Genomic DNA, 5748 nt, shown 5'->3' with positions numbered 1-5748 from the left:
TGACGAGATAACTTATCTTGCATCATGAATAAAAATGTTTCATTGACAAAAACTGCCATTTCAGAAATTGCAGTCACGATGTATAATAATGACGTTTTACGGGTATCTCGGTCATTTTCCTTGTCCTAATCTCTTAGAAACGGGAAGTTCTCCTTCACAAGGTAAGATGTTTTACTTTTAATTTACTTTTTTACCTCGAACAAGACCCACGGGATTTGACAATTACATTAATTTGGATTGTATTAATTACAGTAAAATTTGCGCAAAAAACGAACAAACAAACAAACAAACAAAAACTAGTGTACAGATTTTGAAGAAGGGTTGGGGGATTCTGGGTTGGAAGGTTTTTTACTACAAGCTTGAAAAAGCGATGTTAATTTGTTAAAGAAAAACTTAACAATTGTAGTTAAAATGTATTTTTTTATAATTCTTAATGATAATTTTCACTCCGAGGTGGAGAATTTGAACCTGTAAATATATATCATAGCAACAGTCATGATGTGGCCTGTTATATAATATATGAGTTTATTACAAATGATATTCTTGAAATGCCACTTACTAGCTTTAAATACTCGTACAAAGACAAAAATGTTATAGTCCAACGCTTTTGCGAAAGCGAGGGGACATTAAATCTCATGTGTATGTCCGTCCGTCTGTCAGACAGTCTTTTTAAAAGTGTAAAAGCCAGAGTTAGTTTATTAATTAGTCTATGTTATCTTTCATGGAGATAAAAACCAAATCAGAACAATGGGAGAAAATTACATTGGAACTTTGATCCATAATGTACAACTGCATCAGATGGTGACAAGGGATGATCTCATTGCTCTTTACTATCATGCTGGCTATTCTGTGAATGAAATCATTGGATTCCTCGCATGTCATCATAATAGTGCAGTAAGTGAAAGGCAAGTACACAGTATACTAAGAAGGATGAATTTACAGAGACGAAACAATGAGTCATTATTAGAAGACGTTGTTAGAGCAATTATCTTAGAACTAAATGGCACTGGACGTAACATTGGATACAGAAATATGAAAAGACGATTATTGACAAATCATGGTCTCCTTGCCACAGGAGAAACGGTCAGATTAGCTCGTACAGTGCTTGACGCAGAGTGTGTCCTCGCTCGTAGCAGACATGTTATTCGTCGTAGACGTTACATTAGTAAAGGTCCAAATTTTTCAATTCATATTGATGGATGGGACAAACTTAAACCCTATGGAATATCCATTCATGCAGGCATAGACGGATACTCTCGTCGCATTCTGTGGCTAAAAGCATGTAGTTCAAACAAAAAACCAGAATATATAGCACATTTTTATTTCAAATATGTTCGAGACATAAATGGAGTGCCATCTATCATTTATGCAGACAAGGGGACAGAAAACGCAATTGTTAGGGACATACAGTATGCGCTTCGCTGGCACCACAGGGATCTATTCCAAGGATTATCTAGTTTTAAATATGAGTAATCAACAAGGAACACTCGCATAGAAAGATTCTGGAGAAACCTCAGAAGCATGTGCGGACAATTTTGGATGGATGTATTTAAAGGAATGGCAGACCATGGAATCTTGGATACGTCAGACAACATTCATCTTGAGTGCATTAGATTTTGTTTCATGTCTTTAATCAACCAAGAACTTGATAACACTATTCAGCAATGGAATGAACACCTTCTAATACTCTTTGGTGCATCCGTTAAAGAAGTATGGCATTTCCCCATCACTCCCAACACCAGTTTCAAATTTTACATTCATTTTTGAGGAAAGCTAGCAAGCGATTTAGAAGAAAGTAAAGTTATTCGTTTAAATAGACCGCGGTTTCCCTATAGAGTGTGAATTCTTCACCTTTCTATGAGTGAACAACAAACAAGAGAGTTCAAATAGGGTCAAAATGTTATTTGAATACATGCTAAACTTTTGAAAGATAGGTTGTAAACAAGTCTTGTTTGTTACAATATCCATCTTCACTACCAATGTCCGACTCGCTTAAGATCAAATACAATTTGAATAAATGTGAAACTTATGAAAGTATTACCACCCATCTCCGCTGACCAAGTGTTCGATTTGTGATCCTTGTTTACAAACATATCATCAAATAACCTTTACAGTCCACTGTCCATAATTCATCAGGTTATATGAATTACATCAGGAAAAAACTTAAGTTACTTTTTATTAATGATGTACAATAACTTCTCAAGCGATAACGCGTCCTCGGAGACACAATACTGCATAAAACTTAAAAACTTATATGGTACATGTACACATTAGTTCAGTATTTACTATTGAATACAATTTCATCTTTGAAAGATGATTAATTAGAACTTTGAGTGTGTAATGACTAATAAAAATCAAACAAATGATATGATGTTTAAATCTCGAAACTAAATAGAAATGAAATCAAATATAACAAGAGGCCCAGGGGCCACAGCGCTCACCTGAGCACATCAGCTAGGAAAAAAAACACGTATCAGATCAGAACTGAAAGTTAACTTAAGTTGGGGGGACTGAATTTTAACCCCCAAGGGGATCATAATTTGAACAAACTAGAATCTACATTACCTGAGGATGATTCCATATATTACTAATCATGGCTTTGAAGTACTTGAAAAGAAGATTTAAAAAGGTTTCCCTATATATTTCTATGTAAAACTTTGGTCGGCTATTTTGGCCACACCCTTACCCCGGGGTCATGATTTGAACAAACTCGAATCTACACTACCTGAGGATAATTTCAAATGAGTTTCATCTTTCCTGTTTCAATGGTTCTTGAGAAGAAGATTTTTTAAGATTTTTCATATATTTTTCCTATATAAAACTTTGATCAGCCATTTTGGCCCCGCCCTACCCCCGGGGGTCATGACTTGAACAAACTTAAATTAACATTACCTGAGGATGATTCCACATGAGTTTCATCTTTCCTGACCCAGTGGTTTTTGAGAAGAAGATTTTTAAAGAATTTTCCTATATATTCCTATGTAAAACTTTGATCGGCCATTTTGGCCCCGCCCTACACCCGGGGGTCATGACTTGAACAAACTTAAATCATCATTACCTGAGGATGATTCCACATGATTTATATCTTTCCTGGCCCAGTGGTTCTTGAGAAGAAGATTTTTAAAGATTTTCCCTATATATTCCTATGTAAAACTTTGATCGGCCATTTTGGCCCCGCCCTACCCCCGGGGGTCATGACTTGAACAAACTTGAATCTACACTACCTGAGGATGATTCCACGTGAGTTTCATCTTTCCTGGCCCAGTGGTTCTTGAGAAGAAGATTTTTAAAAAATGCCAATAATTTTTCTCTAATTCATGATTATCTCCCCTTTGAAAAGGGCGTGGCCCTTCATTTGAACAAACTTGAATCCCCTTTACCCAAGGATACTTTGTACCAAGTTTGGTTGAAATTGGCCCAGTGGTTTTTGAGAAGAAGATGAAAATGTGAAAAGTTTACAACGACGATAACGACGACGACGACGACAACGACGACAACAGACAACGGACAAATTGTGATCAGAAAAGCTCACTTGAGCCTTTGGCTCAGGTGAGCTAAAAAGTATATATCTTTAAATTCTTTTGAACAATAAATATCTAACTCGAAATTCATAATTCTTCCGTTGTGTCTATTTGTTATTTCTAAAATAAATTACTATAGATCTACTGAACAAAAAATCTTATTGGACTGAATAGTGAAGAAAATTTTTTTAAAAAATAATGTGAATTTCTAAAGACTGACCTTTAATATCAATCTAACGTTTTCAGAATAAGGGAGGTATTTAGTTTATAAACTCATCGAGATCGGCATTACCAAAATTAAAACATCTAAAAGCGATGGAGGCGAGTACTCGGATTGGGATTGCGGTGTTACTCATTTTATGTGTGTTCAGGACTGGTAGTGCGATGGATACTTTCAATTTTTTCAAAATTTGTGACATTAGTGTGTGCAGTTGGAGGGGGGGGGGGGGAAATTAACGTTTAATTATTTTGATGCCGATGGCATGCTGGATTTGACATGCACCCATGTGGATGTTGTTTATGTAGAAAACACACCACTGATGTGTAAAGATGCAAACCTAGTCTTCCTGACCCAGAGAACGCTCACTGCTTACATGAATGGCGATATGTGTGTTAGTATTTTAGTATGACTTCATCAAATGAGTATTTAATTACAAAAATGTCTATGTATTAGGAGCTTAGAAATATGATTGATCTGATTATAATAATTGTTTACGTCGTACTATTCAGAATAAATGTGTCTATATCACAAGTCAATACATGTTTAACATTGATTTTTAAATTTTTGCAGCATGTCTCCTCGTCTAGGAGCAGCCATCCCACCGATAATCCCACATCCAGTACCAGAAGTGACAAACATCCCACGCAAGCTACCAATAGCAGGATTAATGATGAATTCAGCAAGGTGATTTAACATTATATTCTTGTATTTGATATTTAAACCAATAAAAAAATAATATTGACTTGATAACAAACTGTTTGATTATGGTATGCTAACACCTCTCCCTTCAAAAGTAATAAATAAATAATAAATTTCAAGATTCTAGAGGAGGTAAGAAGTGACACACACAATTCAATCAGTTAGTTAACAGTAGACTGAAAATATCCCTTTGTAAGAAGGTGTATCATTTGTAGATTATGGGACTTGACAATGGTGAGGGAGACATACATAATGGCAATAGTGAGGGAGATCTCGACATACATAATGGGGAGATGGGTACTTTCACAACCATAGTGTTAAGTAAGTATTATTCATGACAAGAAAAACATATCAAGTGCTTATTGTATAAATTAAAATGAAAATAATACATTATTTATTATTTCAGTAGCTTCATCTTGGTAAGAAAATATACACTTGTCATGTAACTTCACTGGCATGTCATGATGTCTTGTTGTAGCGACTTAATATGCCTATGCTTAGCTATGTAGTGGCTTTTGCTCACCTTCTTTAGAAAAGAAGTCTTGCTACTTACTCATCATCTGCTAATGTGGGTTGTTTCAAGGACTACTTTAAAAAAGAGATATTGAAACCAAAGAAAATGATCTTGAGGATGATGGCACTGAATACCTATGATGATATATTAAAATCTTAATTTTGTAGGTTTTCTTGGACTACTTATATATATAGGAAATTCAGTTATTGACATAAAGAAGAAGTTGCTGGAAATCATAACAATTTTGAAAAAAATGTATGCAATTGTTAAAAGGTTTTTGTAAAATAATTTTAAATAATAATGTGAATTTCTAAATTTTTCTAAAGACTAACAGTGCAGCATATTCAGGAAGATAATTCTGCAAGCACGAGTAGATATCCACAAAGAGTTAGAAAACAGACCGTTTTCTACGGTGACCCTGTTAAATTTTGAAATATGAAACATGTCACTCATAATATACAATGCAGCTGTATACAGTATCAAGTTTGAAGCTTTAAAATAATATGAAAAAGCATTTTTTTGATTTTACAATATTTCACACAGTTTGTCAATCTAGAGCATAAGTAGAGACATCATGCCAAGTTTCATGAAAATTCAACAATTAATTAAGATTTTACAGCATTTACAGTTCTATGTGTAATATCCTTAAAAAATGCTCCAATCTAGCCAAAACTGCACCCAAGTTTTAAGTCAAATTTTAGCCTATTAACACATTTATACCATTCTTAATCAACTTCATAACTTTAAATACATATAGTCAAATCATAATCAAGCACTTAATTGGGTCAATTTCA

The 5748-nt window shown here is 34.4% G+C and overlaps 1 long non-coding RNA gene and 1 pseudogene across 1 annotated transcript; both read left to right on the top strand.

Annotated features, from left to right (window-relative positions):
* The first annotated feature begins 760 nt into the window (after nucleotides 1-760).
* LOC134278695 (uncharacterized) lies at nucleotides 761-1767 on the top strand (annotated as a pseudogene).
* Nucleotides 1768-4167: 2400 nt separating this feature from the next.
* LOC134278693 (uncharacterized) lies at nucleotides 4168-4787 on the top strand. The gene is made up of 2 exons (XR_009994496.1): nucleotides 4168-4425; nucleotides 4656-4787. It is a non-coding gene; the product is annotated as an uncharacterized LOC134278693 (long non-coding RNA).
* Nucleotides 4788-5748: the final 961 nt, after the last annotated feature.

This window comes from Saccostrea cucullata, unplaced genomic scaffold (genome assembly GCF_032062105.1).
Source record: "Saccostrea cucullata isolate Sc308-1 unplaced genomic scaffold, CSIRO_AGI_Scuc_v1 ctg6180, whole genome shotgun sequence".
NCBI lineage: Eukaryota > Metazoa > Mollusca > Bivalvia > Ostreida > Ostreidae > Saccostrea > Saccostrea cuccullata.
This window is presented reverse-complemented; position numbering and strand designations above follow the sequence as displayed.